Below are 22,009 nucleotides of genomic sequence, written 5' to 3' on the forward strand. Positions count from 1 at the left end.
ATGGACGTTGTCCATGCTTGGTCTCAGGCTGGAGATTAATTTTATTTTTAAAACTCATTCTTTACCATTGCAAAAACTATTCTTGGTTAATTAAGAAAAAGAAAAAAAGAACCATCCCCAGTATTGCCAGTTGCAGCCAAATCAGAGCAAAAGCAGTCTCTGAGAATTTTCCAGTTGCTCTGCCTTCATGGTCAATCAGGTCCATCCATTTGAGAAGCAGGGGGAACATCTGCCCGCGGGTCCCCACTGCCCTGTCACCAAACCACTGCTTTCCCATGGCACAGCCCAGGGCAGCCTCCAGGCTTCTTCCAATTTTGCTGTCTGTGGTCTGAGGCACCACATGGCAGTCAACAACCATCAGCACACCAGAGGAGACCAAGAAATTAGGACAGAACACAACATAACGCACAAAACCCCAAATCCCTCATCCAGCCTGTCTTGGTGCCCTCTTAGGCAAACAAGGAGTCACAGAACCACAGCCCCAAACTGTGGCCAGATCTCGCAGCAACACCCCAGCGTGAATTCAAGCACGACCAACCTTTCCATCCTGTGGCTAATTCACAGGGAGGGATCTGGGGTGCATCACAGGGTGTTTTGGGGAGCCCAGGGGCACCTCGGTGCTCTGCAGTGAACACTGGTCCCTGCTTGGGCTCCAGTTTCTCCTCATGAGCTGAGTAAGAGCCCCAGAGTGTTTTAACACCCTCCTGACCTGAACCACACTGCCAGGCTGCTCCCATGAGCTGCAACCCCTGACACGAAAAATTCTGATGCATAAAGATGAGATGGTTAAATTAATGGATATTAATAACTCAGCAGCTCTCAGAAGAACTCTCTACTTGGAGCTCTCAGGACATTTTGCAGAAGACTCAGTATTTCTTTTTCATAATAGAGACTAGACAGACGTAGGCAAAGTGCTACACACCCATGTGAGCTGCAGATCAAGCAAGTGGGAAAAAGAAAAGAGGCAAAAGAAGCTGCAGTGAGCCCCAGCCTGTTGCCCAGCCATGCTACCAGGAGAAAAGATATCCAACAGGCTGCTCTGTCACATCCAAGACGATGGAGGCAGACTGCCAGCACACAGGCTTACCACTACTCTCAGCATATTTATATTAGGGGTTTTTTTTCCCCCCTTAAAGGTCCAGCTCTTAGCATACAGAAACAATAACAACCACATATTTTTCCCCGGTCACGGAGAAATGCAAACCACTAGTTTCCAAGCTGAAGAGAAGAACAGGCTCAATAACAGCAGTAGTAACCCTGAAGCTGGTGGGCAAACAATGCTGAAAACAATCTCGTGATTTGGAAAGGCAGAAGAAGGTACAGAATGGGCAGATCCAGGAGAAGGGTTTGGTGTCCCCCATGGCAGGACAACCCCAACTCCAAGGACCCCAGAGACCAATGGGGTCCCTGGCTGATGGGGATGGGGAAGGGGAGGTAGCGGGAGAATAGGCACAGCAGGACCCTGCCAAACTCTCTCTCTGGGCTCCACATCCAAAAGCCAATGTGGGTCTGTGTGACAAAGCCCTGTCCTACCCCAAGGGTTTTTAAAATCTTGTCAGATTTTACTTATACCATTGGGTGGCTTTTCTGCCTAACAAGATGCAGAGATGGGGGTTCTTTCTGCTTTGTTCTTAACTGAACGAAGAAAATTCTCTCCAAGCCTGGGGTTCTAGCAAGATTTGGGCTCTCCCCCTGGATCCAAACCCATCTCTCTATTGAGAAGTCCGTCTCTGTTCAGCATGTGGATCCTCATGTCTTCTCAAGTTTGCATAACCCTGGGCTCTCCACAGGCAGTATTTATCTTCCTGCCCCTCTCTTTCCCCCATCCCATTCCAGGCTCATAGCCCATCTATCCAGATGGGCTAAGCGGGTTCCCAGCGACCTGCCCCGGGGCTGTACGTGCTATTTTAAGGGCCTTCATCAGTTTGTATTTGCAGCATGACAAGCAGAAACCATGGGAAGCTGTAAACATGCTGCAATCCCAGCTTCTCCCAGGCACTACGTCCTAAAGGAAAAAAACTGGCTGGATAGGCAAAATGCTCAGAAGCAGAATGAGCTAGGCTAAAAATTGTCATTATTTCAAAAGTTAAGGCTTAGACAGCGTCCCTCGAGACAGGCAATATCGACCTGCTTGTGAAAGCAAACACTGCCAGCCTGATCCGTGCCTGTGCCGGCTAAGCCTGAGCCAGGCTGCCAACAGCAAGTGCGCAAGGCTGGGTCATTCTGCTAAGCTGAGTCTGGCTGTCAGAAAACACACAACGGGAGGAGATTAAAACACGAATCAAAATATAATCTTGTTAGCTGCAGATAGTTTTACTTCACAAATCTTTATCACAGGCTCAAGCTGGCACACTCATAAACACAACGCAGTGATGCGAGACGTGTAAGTGCTCCCGCAGTAGGCGAAATAATCACTGAATGAAAATAAGTCAGATAAGTTACAAGATAAGAGAGCTAAAACTGAAAGGATGACACTGCATCTAGTGAGAATAATTATTTTGGCATTTTTCTGTCCAGCGCTAATCCTCAATGGCTTGAAAAGATTCAATCTGTGTTTAGCAACGCCAAGGAATCATGACTAGAAAACAAAGAGTAACTGGATTAAAATCTTTCTACGGTCACAGGTCACGTCTGTGTCACATCTGCTTAAAATGTTCCTTCAAGGGACAAGGAAAAAAAGGAAATTGGACTTGAAAAGATTGCACTGCAAAACGTAACCCCCGGGTTGCAGTTCTAGGTTGGTTTATAGTTCGGCATTCTGGCATGAACAAGGAAGGGCGCAGAAAGATTATTACTTTAAAACTTTCCATCCTGAGGAATGCAAGCCCACCACAATAAACATCTGAACAGCAACGTCCTCATTCACAGCCCCAGACTGCATACAGTCTGCTCAAAAAATATGCAGAGAACACAGGCTTCCAGGAGCTGCATTTACCAGAGCAACACAATTAACACCGAGAGAGGAGGATTTTTTATTTCCTACTAGAGCCAGCTGAGCCTTCCTGATTATTTTTAAAACACAAAGTCCATTACAGTGGCATTGGCGCTTCTCCCTGACGTCCTGCAGCTGCAGAAATGCAATTTAACAATTAACCTTTTACATTGATAAACACAGAGAACAGCAAAGGCTGGAGAAACAGCGCAGCCCCTCGCAGCTCACCACCACCAGCACACCGAGCAAAGTTAGCAGCAGCTGCGTGGATCCATGGAATGCTGCTCATTCCTCCTCCTCCTCTGTTCTACTTTCTATCCCTCCTAAAAATCCACGACAACTTTGAAGTCGCTGGCTAAAGGCAGTTTTCCTTACCTGTTCCCACTGACAATGACAGTGCAGGGGGAGAGAATCCGTCGGGTTTCCGAGCAGTCCTAGCTGTGCCCGTTTGGCTCTGGGCTGGTGGGCTGCTCCCAGGACCAGCGGGAGCACCGCAGTGCCATAAAGCATCCCGAGCTCCCCGGCACAGCCCACCGCCAGCGCCTGCCGCCAGACGGGGTTTTGTCGGAGCCTTTCAGAGGAGGCACGAACCGACCGCGGCACGTCCCCGGAGGAAACCTGCCGTGGAAAAACGTGCCATTCCTGCCCCGCGCGTCTTAAGCTTTCGCTTCAATTGCCTCGCTCTGAAATCCAGCCTCCGGAGGGTGCCCCCCTCTCTGCTCCCAATCCAAATGAACCCAGCAGCTCCCCCCCTCCAGCCTGCCTTTCACTAAATGACCCTTGGAGGTGGCAAGAGGATGTCCAATTTGCTCGCCGAGCGCAAGGCATTAACGAGGAGCGATGCAGCCCGTGGAGAATAATTGGCGGCGCGGGAGCGGCGCGGGGCTCTGCTGTTGCATTGCTCTCCTCTCCTGCATGTTAATGAGCAATGATGTCAGCAAGCCAAAGTCACCGCATCCCACCCGGACCGCGCGCCGCGGCCCCGGCCACCCGCCCGTTTATTTACATGGAAATCAGCCCGCTCTTCCAAATCAATAAATCCTGTAGGCTGCTTAGGCAAAGGGACAGGGGGAAAAAAAAAATCCTCCTCGCTGGCTTGCGTGTGCGTGTTTCAAAGAGTTGGCTCCGCACCAGCAGCCCAAATTGAATGGTGTGAAGACACTAATTATCTTTCCCCCAACTATCATCTTATTTGATGCTGACCGAACCTCGACTTGCTGTCAAACTTCATGCACCATTTCTTAGGTACGCGGGCTATTAACGCAATGATCCGCTGGCTCCGAGCAACGTATCATTTTTCTCCTGGCTTTCAATGCCCTCTTAATTATTTTCTGCATTCATTTGCTATGATTCCCTACTGGTTTTTAGATGCAGCATGTTTGTGCACCAGCAGGGTTAAATATTCTGGGAAATACGAGTTATTAGCGTGGCATTTTGGTCACTGCATATTTTAATACATTTTCTTTCATACGGCCGCGACAGATGAACGATTCACACCTTTTATGTGTGTCTCAGGTGAATACTGCGAGCCCCAGGAATACACTGTCTCAATGGGAATGCTGAAGCCTCTTTCCCCTGTGTTTCCCTCCCCTTAGAAAAGAAAATGCAGGGAAGGAGCTACGCTGCCAAATCTCTTCTGCTGCTCTTGAAGTCCATTGCTTGGGAATTCGGTGGTCACAAATTACTCTCTAATTAAAGTCAACTGGATGAGAGTGTACTTCTCAGCTTTTGCATTTGCAAAAAGTGAGTGATATTCAAAAACCTAGTTTCTCTAGACCCAAAAAAACCACCGAAAGCAAATCAAACTTGCCCAACGCACAGTGCTTCTTGGTGAGGAATCCATCTGGTCCAGATAGCTGGGGTTGCAAACTGCAGATTGAGATGGAGACTGAAATGCAGATGGAGCTCTGGGTGGCAGTCCCAGACAAGAGGCTGTGAACTGCCAACCTTGGGATAACAAAGGGCAGGAAGATGTCAGCTAGGGCTGACAAGGGCTGGCAATGCCAGCCAGGTGAATGGACACTAACAGACACAAGAGCCAGGAACTGCCAATCTTTTGGATAACTCCAGATTTCAGAGCCCTTGATTCTGGCAATATTAGCTATGGTTACAGAACACAGAAGGATGCAGAAACTACAGCTGTGAGTCTTTCTGCAGCCTCAAATGCCTTAAATATTATTTCTCAGGCTCATAAATTAGGCTTCATTACATGGACTTACACTCAAAAATCTCAGGGGCGAGATCTTCAGCTGGGACAAAAAAGCCCAGCTCCTACTCTGAGCCTCCCCAAATTACTCAGCCAAGTGGGACAAACCAAGAATGTGCAGAGATCTGAACTGGCTCAGAGAACTTCAGACAAAAGAAAATATTCAGGGCATTGATTAAATATTTGAGCACTTACAGTTCCTTTTATTATTATTACTTTTTTTCCCCTCTTTTTTTTTCCCATTTAAATTAAATCTGCAGCTGCAAGTCCAAGAGCTGAGCACTGACTCTGTTACTGCATCCAGCCAGGTCAGACCTTCCTTTCATGGAGAAAAGGCTTCTGCTGGAGATGGTTGCAGCGCCAAGGATGGTCCCCTTTCAACTCCTCAGAGCAATAGAACTTGTAGGGAAAATCCCCCCATATCCTTCAGCTCCCTAAACTGGCTCATTTTGCCCATTCCAGCTTGAACTGGCACTGCGGGCAGGCTGTCAGCTTGCCTCTCTATGATTAACATGCCATGGCCCCAAGATGATTTATTTTTCCTCTTAAACTCAGAACATGTTAATGACAATACAAAAGAAATGAGACAAAACTGAATTGGGCAAAAGCAAATAAAGAAGCCTGCTTATAAAATGGTAATGTTGAGCAGAAAAGTTGTAGAGCAGAAATTACCCTTGTTCCCTGGAAATGTATTGCTAAAAGTACGCAGCAGTGACTAAGGGCTGCAACTGGCACAAGAACTGCTCCATACAGCAGGTCCTGTAGGCACTAATTTTCAGTGAACACATGAATAAAATGTCTTTATCTGCATTATCTTTCAAGAAGCAAAGACCTTTTAGCTACAAACACTTTGGAGCAAAGCGTCTTTTAGTGCTCCGAGTGCTGTTGGAGCAGGACCACCACCCGGCCTCGCACTTGGGGAAAGGTTGGCAGGGCACAAGCCTGAGTGTTCGAGCCCATTTCTTGTACAACGTGCTCTGTGTAACAACCTCCAGCAGCTTCCATCACTCCACACCAGCCTGACATGATCCCACCCCAGGGTGTGTCACAGTGTCATCCCCACACAGCCAAGCATCCTAACGTCGAGTTCTGCTCGGCTTTCTTGGCCAACTGATCACCTCAAGAAAGGGATCACACCAGCAACTGCAAACTTTTAAGTTGATTCACAAAGATAAAATGGGAGTGAGAAGCATGAGCTGAAGTAAAAGATTAGCAAGATCAATGCTTATAACACCTCAGCTGCATGAATAGCTGTGAGCAGAAGAGCTTTGTGTCTCCAAACAGCGTGTATGATCGTCATTGCTCCTGGCAGACTTCTTGTTTCCAATACTTGCAAATCTAAATATCCACAAAATCCAACAAACAGGCTCTTCTGAGACAAGAAATCAGATTAGAAGCTGCCACGTTTGGACACACAACTGTCTTAGGGAAATGGAAATGAGCCCTTCCTGCTTTGAAAGCTGCTGGTTCGTTGGCAATTGCTCCATTATACTGTTACCTACTGCAAGGCTTGTGAAAAGGTCATGTGTTGGAATAGCTCCAGAAGGCACACGAGATTTCTTGACGGATTCTGCACATTATGCAGGTGGAATTGGTGTTTCATTAAGCAACAAGGAGAATACCGAGCTGGTGGAGCACATTATCAAAGGTCACATGAAGGACTCGCACCATTACAAGGACGGATGCTGACAACTGCCAGCAATGAAGCGAGCGATCCAGAGTAAAAAGCTACTGAAATAAAGAAAGATCAGGAGCAGAAAGCCTCTGCTTCAGTGCAGAGGTGTGAGATAGACAGCTCTGCTTGTAAATGTAGCACCATCTTTCTTCCCTTTGTTGCTAGTTTTAATGAGAAAGAGCCAAACCCAGTCAACTTTAAACTTTCTGCCATTTGCACAACTCATCCCTACAGATAATTTAACAAATTATTGTAAGAGCCCACATTTCATAAATGCTGCATTTTATAACCTTGGTGTATTGATTGTCTGTCAATCAATAGGGCTCCATGTGACAATGTTGACTCTCCTGATGACAATGGGTTGCACAGCACGGCCACACACAGCGACAGCAGACTGGTGCCCTCAAGGTCACCGGGCTACTAACCTGATGAATGTCAGATCAAGTTGCCTTTCTGAATTATTTAGTGAACATCCTCTGCTGCAGCGTGCCAGGGTACTGCACAGCACTGCTACCTTGGGATGTCACAGAGGCTCCAGCTTCTGCCACCCCAAAATGCTGCCCATGCGGATGAAGACTGTTCCCTGCACTACACACACCACCAGCCTCTCTGGGATGAGAGGGATGGCAGGTCCCCCTCCCCACACCGAGCCCGTCCTGGCTCACAGCAACAGGCACAATAACAGATTACTTTCCCATTGCTCTTTCTGACCACAGAAATGCAGAATTGGATACCCACAGTGGTTTTTTTCCCCTCCGTTCCCACACTCACCCCTGTAATTTGCAGAGCCAGAGCTCCCGCCCCAGTGCCAGGACAGGATGAGCCCAGTGTGGTTCCTGGGCACAAGGCAGTGATAAGCAGCAGAACAACAGGCTGGACAAGGCACAGCTTTGCAAACACTGGATGGGAAAGGCAAGGGGACTGCAAAAAGCTCTTAGTAAGCAGGGAAAGAAGATGACTCTACGTGGCAGGGTACAGCCCCACTCCTCCCAGCCAAATGCCTGGCTCTTCAGGAGACACATACGGATATGCCCAAGGTATGGGAAAAGCTCCTTGGAGAACTCGAGTTATGAAATACAGGTCATGACTTTAAATGAGGTTGAGCTCTCTTTTTTCTTTATTCTCTTTGACCAAGGCAGCAGACCCTCCCCACATCTTTCAATGCCAGAAGCAGGGGTGTCTTATCTCAAAGAAAAATGGGATGAAGGGAGGGGCAGAGACCAACATCAGATGCAGATCATTAATCCCAAAACTTGGCCTCCTCCACTTTTCCTCAGGGCTGCCATTTGTACCTTCATGCGGCTGCTGCCTGAGACCGACCAAAACAGTCCTGCTCCTCCTGCTGTCACTGCTGCTGCCTTCCACTCATTTTTGGCAGAGCCATGGGTAGAGATCTGTGCTGTCAGTTTGCAAGGAGGAATTTAGTTTTTAAAACACCACCGAGCCCAGCAGCAGCTGACGCAGAAGGGGAAGTACAGCCCATACGCACTGCGGCTGATTTTAGAGGCAATTTTCTGTATTTCCTACCAATTCCCCCAGCAAGACAGGCCTGGCCCTGGCTGGCACCCTCCAGTGCACAGCCAGAGCTGGACAATGAGGCTGTGGCTGTGAGCTCAGCCTGTGCCGCCCATGTCCTCTGGAAGCCCTGAACCACACAAACACAGGGATGATGCCTCAGAGGACCCAGCGCACTGCACTGATGCTCCTGAGCATCGCTGCCTCGCACCCCCATCCCCTCCATGTCAAGGCACCCCAAAAGGATCCTCACCCACCGACTGGCTCTACCCAAGGGCTACATGCCCTGGCGTGACACACGGAGCACACCAACGATGGCATTTCATCAATTGCTCTATCTCCTTCTCTCTCGTTTTTTTTTAATCACCTTAATGCAAGAAGCTTTATAGAGCTTAACACGGTAAGGCTTTCATAGCCTCCAGCTTTAACTCAACACTACTACGTTTTTTACTTTTATATGTTGAAATCAAATTTGTAACCGAATGTGAAAAACAACCCGGCTGTTCCTGTGGTTTTCTTCCCTTTGCTAGACTGATAGGCTTCTCATCTGAAGACTTTTTAATAGTGTCCTTTAATGATGTCTACAAAAGCCTCATTAAAGCACTATCATAATTTAAGCTAAATAAACTCAACACAGTTATTTTTGTAATCACATATTTTTCTTGGGGCCTTTCCACAAACAATAAAGTGCTCACTGAAAATATGTTACAAAAGAAACGCATAAATCTTCAGCTTATCTGGTGGTATGTTTTCCAAAGATCTAAACCTTTGATCAGCAACAAATTAATTTTCCATTTACACAAAATAGAAGATGTATTTCCAGGATAACCAACTAACCCTGCAAGTCTGCATTGACATGTGCCTTGGCAGCAGCTCAGGACTCCCTTGCTGTCGCCCTTCTTGCTGCCTGACACTGTCAGGGTTGCTGTCACATCAGATGATTTTTATTTTATTTTTTGGCTTCAAACCTGTCTAACAGGGTGTTTCGGGTCAGTGGTTATGTCCTAAGGATTTCTTGTCTTCAGTCACTGAGCTCCCCTCTGCATTAGCCATGCACTGCCTGGTCCCACCACCAGAGAGGTGCATCCCCCAAGACCAGGGGCCTCGACCATCTCCGTGCTCAGAGGCAAGTCCTGGGCAAGTAACACAAGTCTGGTTCTTACCTCCTTAAACCAGACTGTGCACATCTCTTTCCTGGCTGCCAGCAGGATTTTTCCTGCTTCCCTTGCCCTGGCCAGCACCACATGAGACCCTGCACCCAGTCGGGTGCTGCAGGCAGGCCCTGGGGCTGCACAAACCTCCAGCCAAACTCCCTTGAAACCACCGAAGTTTGAGGTGGCCTTGTTTCTACTCCCACCCAGGAGACACAGCTGCCTGCCCTTTGCCAGCTAAGGAAAAAGACCTGTTTGCTGCTTTCACCCAAACTGTGTTAAATGCACAGGGAGGTGGTAAATCCAGCACATTTTTGGACCCAGCCAATTCTCTTGTAACGTGTCAGGGAGGAAATCCTGCAATTTGGGTCACAAACAAAAAGGGGCTTTCATGATGTCTTCAAGCCTTTTTCAAGTCCTAAATTTCCCAGTGTATCTGCAGACACAGGGGGATCAGACATGGTCAGGAATGCACCTGGCTCTTCACCTCACAACTGCTAAGTGGGAAGAAAGATGCCCAAATGGGTTTTTGTATCAAGAAGTAGACCTGGATGACAGTAGATGGATTGGCATGTGCTGTTTTGGTCCACCCCAAACTCCATCCATTACAAGACTTCTACAATCAGGCTAACCTTAAAAAAAAGCCCCAAAACATAAAAAAACCAATAAAATCATGAAAAGTGACATCTCAATTTAAGCTTAGGTGGTGTCCCAGCCCCAGCTCTCTTAGGACCGTGGCCCAGTGCTCATCCTGGAATGCACAGAGAGGGTCATCCTGTCCTAAGCAATGGCAAGGTTCCCAGCCTGGCTGTGCCACTGGTTGAAGCTGGATGGAGCTCCAGTGTCCCCCAGACAGCCTGGCACTACACAGACATGACAAGAGATGTTTGCTATTCTTCCCTTTGTTTTAATTAGTAAGAACAACTTGTTTTCGTGGCTTGACATTTGTTCATACTTAGGAATAAATTGCTTCCTTGAATGATATGCTGAGATTACAACGGGCTTTCTGTGTTTGTGTTGGTTTTAGTAGCTCATAACAAACCATGAAATTCATTACTCTTGCCACAAGCACCCACGAGATGTGCCAACCAGGGTGTGATTTATACACAGCTCAACTCATGGAAATTAAAAGGTTTTAATGTTGCCTGCAAGAAGTCCAGGGTTTGAAATTTTATACAGCTTTTTATACAGGAAAAAAAGAATCCTAGATGCAAACTACTGCATTGTTTTATCTGCCTAAGGACTGAACATTAAAGTCAGGTTAAAATAATTCACTAAATATTAAGTGTATAATTTGGACAGCCTTTTTAGTGATAAGCCTTCTGGCCTGCAAGTTACTTCATTCTCATCTGTTTTTAACTGCTTGGAAGCTATTAAAAGGAAAATATTTAACAGCAAAACTTCTCTGTTATAATCTAATTCGTCAAAAGCATTCTCACTGAAAGGAATCACTAGAGAACAGCCTGTGCCTCACCATCCTTAATGGGAATGGGCTGTCAGTCATACTCCAGTCCCATTTCTCCATGCCGTGTCAAGCCTTGTACATCAAACCCAATATACAAATCGCCAGCTCCATCAAGATCATTAGAGCCGCTCAGCCTGTCAGGGAAAGGTCAGCCCATCGCTGGCTGATGGCTGCCTGCTCCAAACACAGCATCAATCACAGCCCTCATCAAAGGCGGCCACGCCGGCGGGAACGTGCAGCTGGAAACCTGCATCCCTTTCTCCTGTAACCTGTCATCCTCTAAACCTGCTTCTCTCGTTGTAAAACACGGCCAGGCTTTTATCTTATCGTCATCTATGGGGAGATGCAACTATACAGTCGGCTCTAGGAACAGGGGGGATCAGGACCTGCAGGGAGGGATTAAGATCATATCAGGAGAGGGCTGGCCAGAAGTGTGGCCCCTGACTCCAGCACAAGCTCCCTCCTCTGCAGGGTCCCAGACTGTCGCTATTCCCTGGGACGGGTCCAATGCAGGCAGTATCACAGGAGCATCCCTGCTCACTGTGCCAGACCCAAACCCACACACCTGGTAACAGTCCTAGGCAAGGGTCAAAGCCATCCCGTAAGGATGCTTGCTTCCATCATAGCCACATCAAGGCATGACTTGCAGATGTCCCCAGCCAGGGGACTTTAGGGGTGCCCCACACTTGCAGACAGACTAGAATCCCCGTGCCAGGCTACTGCTCTCTTCCACCAGCCAGAGCCTCAGCCATGGCACTCCCAGCTTGTACAACTCCACAAGGGCATTCTGCCCACAGCTCAAGAACCAGGGGGGGTGGACAAACCCAACTGTTGGCAATTAACAGGCATTACTGAATGCTACGGCTCCCACCAGCCACTGCTCAGTAAACGTGCTGAAAACACAGGCCATTTCTTCCTCTTTTTTCCCTGCCATGCTGTGCTGCATGCAGCATTATCTTCAAAGGGCGAAGCAAACATGTTTGCTAAACATAAGCAGACTAAATACATCAGCCTTTTTTAGAAGCAATTATTGCTGCTAGAGACTTAGTGAGTCTCATTGTTTCGTGGCTCAGGAAGAATTTTGCCGGCTGCTTTGGAGTGGGCTGTTCTCCAAAGCAAGCGCCCTGTGACAGGGTGTAACCCCTCCCCAGGGAAATAAAAACCAGGTGGGCATCCAAAGGAGCCATGCTTTCTTCCTGCTGAGCATTTAACTCATAGTGTCTCCTCACAACAAAAGAACAGCAGGTTGGGGGTCAGCTTGGCTGCTGCCAGCGGGCGCACCAAAGGCAGGTCAGCCAGGCTCCTGCGGCAGAGAGATGAGGAAAACAGTGGATGGGTTAAAGCTGGGAACCTTCCAGTGACATGCCCAGACTGGAGGGGATTGCTTTGACCAGTAGTTAGACTGGTTACACTGGTACAGAGCAAAAAACAAAATACAGAGGTAAAAAGACAACAACACAAGTGCTGGGAATCGTCCTCTTCCCTACATCCCAAACAAGATGGGATGCTCCAGATCAGGGTGGCTCACCTGGCCGAGATCTTCAGAAATGTGGAGTTGCACAGTCAGGGCAACATCTCCCCTTTCCATGGCCTTAATTCAGGGCAAGAAGCTCAACCCCCACAATTCCTTCTCTGTACAAGCTGCGATCATTCCCCTGAGGGAATGCAGAGCGGGAGCGCTGTCGGGCTCCTTGTGGTACTAAGCACTTCAGACGTATCTCAAAAAGATGAGCAACCATGGATTGCCAACCCGACAGATGGGGGAAGGAGAAGGGAAGCTCACGGTACCGGCGAGACTATTGTAATTAGTGTAATAAGCAGCAATCGCAGCTCAACAGCTGCCTTCCCCTCCCTGAGCGCCTGCTGCACACACCAGCACAAACCATGGCCACGGATTTGACACTTGCTGTGCTCTGAACATCTCTGCTGTGACAAAAGTTTTGACTTTGGTAGTTTTCATTCCACGTAAGACACAGAGCAGAGCACTTATCTGCTTTCCCAGCCTCCACCTCCACCTGAGCAAGCAGCACCCTGTGCTTCCAGAAGGGACATGAAATTAGGTTTAGTTTTGATGTCAACTATGATTTTGCGTGTGACTTTGAACAAAACCTTGTCTCCTCCACGCTGAGGCAAACCTGCCATACTCAACTTTCTGAAGCCTCAGAGATGAGCCGTTCTACAGAAAATGGCAAAACATGACAAAAATCATTTATGAGGGGCATATACAACCATCCTCCTCGGATGGGTACGTGTCCAGTGTTGTTCTCTGAAGCATCTCTAAGCTAACTTCCCTTGAAACACAACAACAAAGTTGGCAGCGAGCATACAGCACAGAAAAATTGTATGCAGCTATAACTGTGTTCCTCCACCATCCTTACCACTAGACACCAGTTTTACAGGCTGGATCAACATCCCCAGTCAGCACAGGGGTTGCAAAGCTGCTGATGTGACAGGCTACAGGACCTAAACTGCAAAAATATGCTGTGGCTTAGATCCAGACTAATTCTGAATCATTTCTGGTGCTCACGCTCCAGGAGGGAACACTCTTCTCACTTCCTTCCTGCTATCCCTCAGTCTAACAGAGGTGGTCAAGGGAAGAAGTCAGATCCTCAGGGTATCTGCATATTTTGGCAGTAGTTAAGGATTCAGTTCCCAGTGATTTTTAGTGGGTGTTAGACACTCAGAAAGTGTCTGCTGTGAAGATGTTTGGAGGTGTGAGCTCCAAGCTCTTCAAGCGACTGTTTCCTGCAGTGCTTAAGAAAATGCGAGTATGAAGACAACAAATAAGGACAAGCTTGGAGAGCAGTAAATGTTTATGTCGAGGAAATTTAACCCCTCATGAAAGAAAGAAGCCCAGGCTGGGCGGAGAGCTCAGGAGTAACTGCAAACAGGAGGCTGAATGTTTCCTGAACGACCAGTTAGGCGGCCGAAAAGTAAGCGGCAAGTTAACCAAAGCAATCTACCGTGGAGTGCTACAAGGCATCGCTTCATGGGAAGTGAAAAACAAGACAGACCAGAGGCTGAGGCGCAGTGAGAAGCCCTCTGTGCTGCACGCCTGGCACAAACCATGCCGATGTCGTGACTGCCATGGGGATCGGCCGCCTCCTTTCTCATGCAAAGGATGGGGGAAACATATCAGAGAGCAAAGAGCACGGTACAGTCAAACCTTTCACTTGCTGCTCTGCTGTGCGGTGCCAGTGGAAATTAATGGGGGTTTCAAGTACATAAATGGATTGCAGAGACATCCGCAGCGAGTCTATTAGCTAATTAGTCAAGATTAGCATTTATTTTATCCAACAGGCACTCAGGTAAAGGAGGTAGCTCTCTCTCTGTACATGTCCCTTTTACACTTGTCAAGAAGTAGGACAAAGCAGTCTCCTGGTGACAGTAATATCAAGAGGAACTTAGTCTCCCCCAAGGGAGATGCCCGTGGGTACAGCCTGAGCTGGGCATGTCACTTGCTGTGGCTGGACAGGGCCAGCATCTCAGACCTTCAGCCCAAAGCCCATATATGGCAGACCTGTGCAACCAAGCTGCTTTTGGTACAAGCCTGAGATCAGTCTTGGGCTTACGGTACTGGTCTAGAACGAGGTATCCTAAAATCTGATACATGAGCCTGTGTCATCTCACAGGAATATTCAATCCATCAGGCTGCTACTGCTTCGGACCTCCCATTTATGCTGTGGAAGTCTAACACACCTTGCCACAATCCTTATCTGAGAATGGTCAGCAATTGTCAATGCAATGGTCAGCAAATAAATACATTTCAACCATTTAAGTACCTTCACTTATAAATCGAAAGTGTTTCTTACATTTGTTATTACCAGAGTAATTTGATACTTTCTATGCTGTTAATGAAGAAAGCATTAGTATCATTTTATAATCAGTTCTAATCTTCCTGGTATCATTTCACGCCCTTGGATAACTCACTCTGTAACTCAGTACCTACAGCTCATGCTGGAGGAGGCCCCCAGTCCCAGCCGGTTTCCAGAGCCCTGAGAACTCAATCTCTGCTAATCCCAGCCCTTTACAGCAACTCAGACCAGAGCAATCTAAAAAGGAGACACATGAAGTCACTTAGGCTTATCTCTCTAATTGCCTGCCTGTGAACCAGGGGTTCGGTGTCAGCCACTTGCACTCACATCAGACACAGCAGCCGGAAAAATCACACCTAAAATATTTACTGCAAGCATTTTGAGAACTGTAAGTGAAACTACTGAAATCCTGCTTACTGCTGCAACTCCAAATGCAATGCCAGCTACAAGGGACTCCGGGTAACAAAGCCAGCGTTCATGCCTTTCCCCTGCTGCAGCCCTTTCCAGGTCTGTGGCTGTGTAACACAGACTCCAATTCTCTCGACAGCTTTCTTGCACTGCCCAGTGCCAACAGAGTGAAAATGTTAATGAATACCATCCCATAAATATTTAATGCACATTTTCCTGCAAGTTCTGCTGTGATTAAATAGCCACCTCATTACTCAGGCCCATCTTTCTTTCTTTTTTATCTTTTCACAAAATACCAGGAGTTGGAACTACACCCATGCGATCGAGCTGCTGGAAACATTACTGCATAAACCAACACCAACAGGGCAAAATCCAAACACAGATTTCCAAGGAATGTAAAGAAAGGTCAAACCCTGTCAGAGCAAATATTTCCTCTCAGCTACCTCCTCCCAGGATCAGCAGAGAAAGAAAAGCAGAGGAGTCAAGCCAACAATATTCTTTCTTCTTGAGTGCAGTTATTTGTCTGGTTTTATTGTCTTTTTTCATTGCATTTGGAGGTCCTGGCCACAACAGGGGTTCACTGCAGGTACTGTCCAGATATGGGCATTCCTGAGTACCACCCTGGGGCTGGCTCTGCTCTGGCACCAACCCCTGAACAGCTGCAACAGGAATTCTGCTGCTTCCCTCCATCTGCAACTTGGAGGATGTCCATGATTTGTCTGAGGTTACACAAGCAATCCAGGACAGACGTGGAAGGGAACACAGATCACCCAGAGGCATTGCTACATTGGTGACGCTCACCCCTGGTGTGCAAAGCACAGCTGACCACAAGATCCATCACAGCTGCATTTGACACGTCATGACAATCGTTCAGGCATCACGATATAGAAACACTAGGACACTGTTTTCCGGGCCATTAGAATTGATGTATTTGAGTCCTTCCCACCAACCCTCAGCTATTTTGCAAACCAAACTGGGAGCTGCAATTCCCCTGGGACACCCCAGAGCACAAGAATAACGCTGAGCACCGAGAGTCAGTCAGGGCTGGCAGCACCGGGTTTGGGGTTTGTGTGCGCTGCCAAACGCGACACGTGGGATTTCGAGTGCTGCCATCCAAGCACGTCCCGGCTGGAGCGAGTGCTGGTGCTGGAGACACGTTTGTGCTGCTGCCTGTGGTTCTGCGTTGCAGGGCGATGCTCTAGGCCATGGGAAACGTTTCCTCTGAGAGCAAAGCCGTACAGCCCAAATTCATGCCAAAGTGCTAAAAATGTAAGAGACTCAAAGGACTAGAGCTCGCGTACGTCAGAACTTTTGGTAATTCCTCCCAAATACATAATTTTTTGGCACGGGTGCTACAATGTAACTGGAGGGCAAGCATTTAGTTCCATTTTAGCTGGGAGAGTCCCAGCTTCTGTCTCTCCAATTTATATATGGAAGCAGGCTCATTACGCAATACGTGTTTCAGCGAGTTCTGTGCTGGGGAGGGTGTGAAGTCAAGGCTAAGGAGGGGAATATCATTAAGAGTAATAAACAGTACAAAAGAAGGAACAAATAGGCTGGTATGAGGCATGGGCTGCTGCCACGTGTATCACAAGGATTCTCCAAAGAGAAACATTTGAGCCTCTTTGAGAATCAGGAAAAAGAGCAGCAAATGATGGTGAGTGGGGAATACTGGTGAAGAACTGGTGCCAGCTGGAGAGGTTGCTTTTGAAGTGTTGTGGAGAGACCCTGGGTGGTCAACACAGTGCCATGTACTAATGCATGGGAAATTTAAAGGCCACTGGGGATTGAAGGAAGCATTATCCCATTCAGAAGTGCCCCTGAGATACCACCCCACTCCCAGTCCAGTTGATACAGGTGAAGAGAGCTTTCAGAAGACCACTGCAACTTACTTTGTTTGTTTGCATAACACTGATGCCAGGAAAAAACAAACATCTATACTCTCTCATTTCAAATTCACTGCTGCCAGGAGAGCCAGCCCACGGGAGGAATCAACACCCATCTCTGGGAGTCAGAGCCCCAAATGCCAGCACATTTCCACTGCCAACCACACCAGAACCCTGACGTGGCAGCACCGGGGAAGCCAGCTCACCTGAGCTCCCTTGCTGACTTAAGATGACAGCTGCCTTCTGGAGAGGAAAAAAAAACCTTTTAAAAGAGAAAAAACAGGAACTTTTTCCCCCTCCTCTGGGTGAACAAACAGACTCATTTAAGGTATAAGTAGATGAAGTAGCTAATTAAGGAAATAACCAATAACTTAATCAAGATCATTAGAGGAAGCAGCATGTTGCTGCCATTATTTAAATGGTAGCAGAGCAAAAACATTCTCGTGCAACTGGAGCCTTCAAAAGCTACAGACAGCCTGATCCACACGGGGGGAGCTTCCCCTGTCACCCCATTGCTGGTGCCAAAGCCACTGAGGAAAACACTCAAATCTCCTGGTAATTTCCCACAGACTGAACATTTAATCATCCCCAGCCGCCACCACAAAAATCCCAAGTGAATATTTGCATGTTGAGAGAAATTCACCGTAAGCAGCAGCAGGGTCTTCTGCCCTGGGATGCAGCCCCTCCCTGTTTTTGGCAGTGGGGAGAACAACCCCATTGCAGAAATAAAGTCAAATATGTTGGGCTATATTAATTTTGCTTTAGGTATGTTGTGCCGACTGTGCTCCTCAGCCAGCTGCCCCCGGGGGATGGACTCCGGGATCTCTCTACCCCCCCCACCAAGGGGTGTTTGCACACCACTGCCACGTCTCTCTCTCTAATTACTTCACCAGTTGCACAGATAAAACATCTGCTGGAAGAGGGAAGGAATCCTAAAGCACACAAATAATTTGCACTGCCTAAACAAAGGCAAACAGAGGACGCTGTTAAACCCCCCTGCACAGCAAACAGCCCCAGGAGCTCTGCCCAGAGCAGACATCCACAGACTGTGGGCTCCTCTGCCTCTCCAGCAGGAATAAACCCTTGTTTCCAACCCAAACCATGGTTTGTTACTAACACAGCCTCCTTCTGTTTAATTCCTAAATGATCCTAAAGCAGTTGAATTCAGCAAGTTGATTAAGTACTTAAAAGACTTTGTTTCCTTCAAAAGAAGCCTTTGTTTTGCCTGAAAGAAAATTGGACTTTTTCTCCTGAATTCATGCTAACAAAGGCATAAGAAATCCAACATCTCAAAGTTAAAAATACCCCTTTATCCTGCATTTAACACAGCTGCCAAAGGTACAAAATTCGCATTTTGTCATTCCACACAAATCCTTGCAACAGCTGAGAAGACACACAGCACGTTTGGAAACCCGGAGCTGAAGATAAGCTCCAGCCTCCCGCAGGGTTTTACTCTTCAGGGGTTTTTCAATAGAGTGAGAAAGCAGGAGCAGCTCAGGGGCTGGTGACAGAAGTCATGTTTGCATCAAGGAAAAGTTTTCCTGTGTCCAGATATTAGGTCAGATACTAGCAGAAGATACGGCACATGCCTGCTCCTGGGGGAATGGCGGGGCTGTGCCTGGCCCCCGGCAGCCCCTGCCTGCCCCTGGGCTCTGCCTGCACCGAGAACCAGCGCTTGCAAAGGCAGGCAGCAATCAGGGCTGAAAAAGAAAATCATTTCCTAATGCAAACATTTGTACAGCATTAAAGCGGCTTATACTTTCAGATGCTATAAATCGGGCGCGATTACTTACCCCGGCTAAACAGGCATTCACACGCTGGAAAACCCCCCTGTAACGGGCGAGGGCAGAGGGAAGGACGGGCAGGACGCAGCGTGGGGCATCCTCTGGGGATGGCAGTGCCCGGGCTCGGGGGCTGCCTGCCTTGCGCCCCGGCAGCGGCTGCGGTCATCTGGGGAGGGCAGGTCCCCGCCGGCTGCCCCGGCTGGCGGAGCGACGCCCACCGCAGTTTTAGCTTATTGGTGAAAATCTCAAGCCCTGATCCAATCCTGTCCCTTTACCCAAATGTAGCTCTTTGCAGAGCCAACATCCCTTCCAATTTTGACTAGCGGTATGAAAGCAAAGTTACCTTGCCAGTTTATAAATCACATGAAGAGAAGCAATAACAAAAAAACCCACAAACCTCTCACAATTTGCTTCGCTCCTTCTCCCCAAAGAAGTTTCTTATCTACCTACTTGGAGAAGACCACAGCTGTGTGAGAGCACTGAAGGAAGCAGGCAACTCTCTGCCTATATCACCAGATCAAAAGTCAGTAAGGTAAATATCAGGATGCCAATAAAACCAGTATATGTCAGAACGTCTGCTGGTACCGCTGTCACATCTGGGGCAGGGCTGCAACACGTATGGAGGAGGTTTGCAGAAACAGTCAGCACATGGTTCCTAAAGTTATAGTGAATTTCCCAAAGGTAACTACTGAATCATAAAGCGCTGCTGGCAAACAGCCTGGCCGGCCAAAACATATGGTTTGCTTTCTTTTTTCAGCCTGGTGCAGACATTGACTGTAGGACACGTCTTCCTCTGTACACACAAATCTAGATGCGTGGCCATGATGCTCACTCTTGACACTCGGGCTACACTGGGTCTGCTGGCAGGGGGTCAGAAAGCAAAGGGCTACACCACGGGCAGCTGCCTGCTGCAGGCAGCGACCTGGAATCCTGCCCTCATCCGCAAACAACAGACAGTCAGGGATAAAAGCCTCTCGTGCAACAGCACATTCCTGCACTCGGTTACAGATGTGCAACCCTGGAGCAGCTCCAGGGCGTGGGCTGGCGTCTGGGTGAGCTCTGAATGCACACACACAGCTACCCCGAGTGAGGGGGGAGCCAGTGGTCTGCGCTCCAGGTGTCCCGGCGGACAGGCAGCAGGATCCAGATGTGGGCAAACTGCCCTAGCCCTCGCACAGGCTAGCAATTCAATGAGCTCTATTCATGGAGGAGTGAGCAGGGCTTCAAGGAACACAGAGGAAGCGCTTTTGAGGGGTATTCCCATTGTAAGCTCAAGAACCCCCTTTGCATTCTAGCCCCCTCCACCGCTGCAAGCTTTAAATATAGAAATAATCAAAACATACATTAGAAGAAGAATTTAGACCTTGGCAGTGTTGATCTAAGAACCATCCCACTTGGGAGCGGGGCTCGAAGAGCGCGGGCAGCCTCAGGGAGGGCTGAGCCTGGCTCTCCAGGAACAAAAGCAGCTTACAAACCAGGTTTGCCACGTGAGAGCCTAATTAGAGACCGAAGCCCACACAGCAAACAGACAGACTACAGAGGAAATTGGAGTCTAATTTACATGGAGAACGATTACTTACTGCAACCAATTAGTGTCAAGCTGACTGACAGAATACCCAAAATATATTCTCCCCACCCTCCTCTGCACGTCTGAGCTTTCCTTGCTGCGTTATTTAACCTGGGTAGTTCAGTAGGTGAGCAGTTGCACCTCATCACTAGACATGGGACAGAAAACAGAGACCTTCTGAGCTTCCCCATAACAAACACAGAGCTAGAGCCACCCACGTGCCACCCAGTGCCAACCTCAGCCTCAGCAGAGCCAGGGATAGCAACAGCAGAGAGCAGTGCAATGTACTTTTTTTCCTGGTCTTAAATCCTTAAATGACATTCTGAAGGTCACAAAATTAATTATTTAAGAGAGGTGCTCCCCCATTCCTGAACATGTATTCTGCATAGGGGCTTTCACACCCTCATTTGCAACCATGTGACAGAACTTCAGGTGAAGGTTGTGTCCCTGTTTCCTTTCCAACGTGCTCAGGCTGTGGGTTTCGGGTCCCAACTCACGTTGCTGGCCTCTGCCACAGGAAAGCACCATCCACAGCACTGCTGCTGCTACTCAGGACACTCAGCTCCAGACACCTGCTCAGCTGCTCATGAAACAGCCCTTTCTTTGCAGACCAGTCCCCCCTCTCTGGTCATGCTGTTCCCTGTGCACTGGCAGGACCATTGCTGCTCAGTGGGGAAATGGGGAATCCCACTGCTGCTGGAGAGAGCCAACGTGGACAGAAAAGCTCCTCCTTGGCTGCCATAGCCCAGTGGTGCCCAAAGTCCCACCAATGCCTGTGCTGGGGAAGGACATCACCTTTGTTCATGGCTTCTCTCTCCTGGTGCCCTCGAAGAAGACAACTTCATCATGTTTTCCAAAGTACAAGCCTGTTGCTAGTTCTGCAGAAAACCTGCCCCTCCTCGCTATCAATTAGTCCCCAAACTGGTAAAAAGACTTTTAAAAACTCCTGAAATGCACACATGGAACCAACCAAATGCTATTTACCTTCCTTTTACTGTTACAGAAGAAACCATTCTATCATCATTTTTCCCTTCCCAGCAACATGCTCATTATTAACAGGACTAATTGCTGTCCTTTTCTCCACACCCTGGATATGTGCATTTGTAATGCACAGTGACAACAACATTTCAATGCAATTTGCTGTGCTATTCTTCATAAATTCTTAAGGACAGTCTGTCTGGGCAGTGTCTCTGACTATTCATCAGACAGCTCTTGTGTACATATGCTCAGGCACGCAGGGACCACATTTTGGATATTTAAGACCAGGCAATCAACCCTTCCTTTGAAAAGCACCAGTATAAAGCATATTTAAAGACTTTATGGGTCTTCTGTATGGATGAGATAAGCTATTCTTTTAGTCTCTGCAGGCTACATGGATATATGGCATTTTAAAGGAAACTTACCCTAAAAAGAAAACTCAAAGGAAATGCTTGGTAGAGTATCTAGTAGCTGTTTGATAATATCTGGAGACAGCCAGGACCTCAGGTGGGGTAAAGCATCAGCAGGAATCCTTTGAATTTCAGCTCACTTCAAGTCATAAGTGCTAAAACAACTTACACCACAGGAGCACCATCAAGAGAGGTAATGCAGGACATCTCACCTGGG

At 48.0% G+C, this 22,009-nt stretch overlaps 1 protein-coding gene across 5 annotated transcripts in view; it reads right to left on the reverse strand.

Moving 5' to 3' along the window:
* The window catches only part of PRICKLE2 (prickle planar cell polarity protein 2), a 104,938-nt gene that overhangs the window by 38,890 nt on the left and 44,039 nt on the right, over positions 1 to 22,009 (reverse strand). The window contains exons 1-2 of one of the 5 annotated variants that reach the window (XM_027700715.1): positions 16,532 to 16,535; positions 4,141 to 4,149 (exon numbers count right to left, since the gene is read on the reverse strand). The exons of 2 other annotated variants lie outside the window; for them this stretch is intronic. The gene's annotated coding sequence lies outside the window, so the exon portion shown is untranslated. Of the gene's footprint in view, positions 1 to 3,307; positions 3,836 to 4,140; positions 4,150 to 16,531; positions 16,536 to 18,846; positions 18,964 to 22,009 lie in introns of those variants that run through there. 2 more of the 5 variants (XM_027700716.1, XM_027700714.1) reach the window with 2 other exon arrangements.

The sequence above is a fragment of the Neopelma chrysocephalum genome, unplaced genomic scaffold, assembly GCF_003984885.1.
Source record: "Neopelma chrysocephalum unplaced genomic scaffold, ASM398488v2 Primary Assembly neopelma1_147, whole genome shotgun sequence".
Classification (NCBI taxonomy): Eukaryota; Metazoa; Chordata; class Aves; order Passeriformes; family Pipridae; genus Neopelma; species Neopelma chrysocephalum.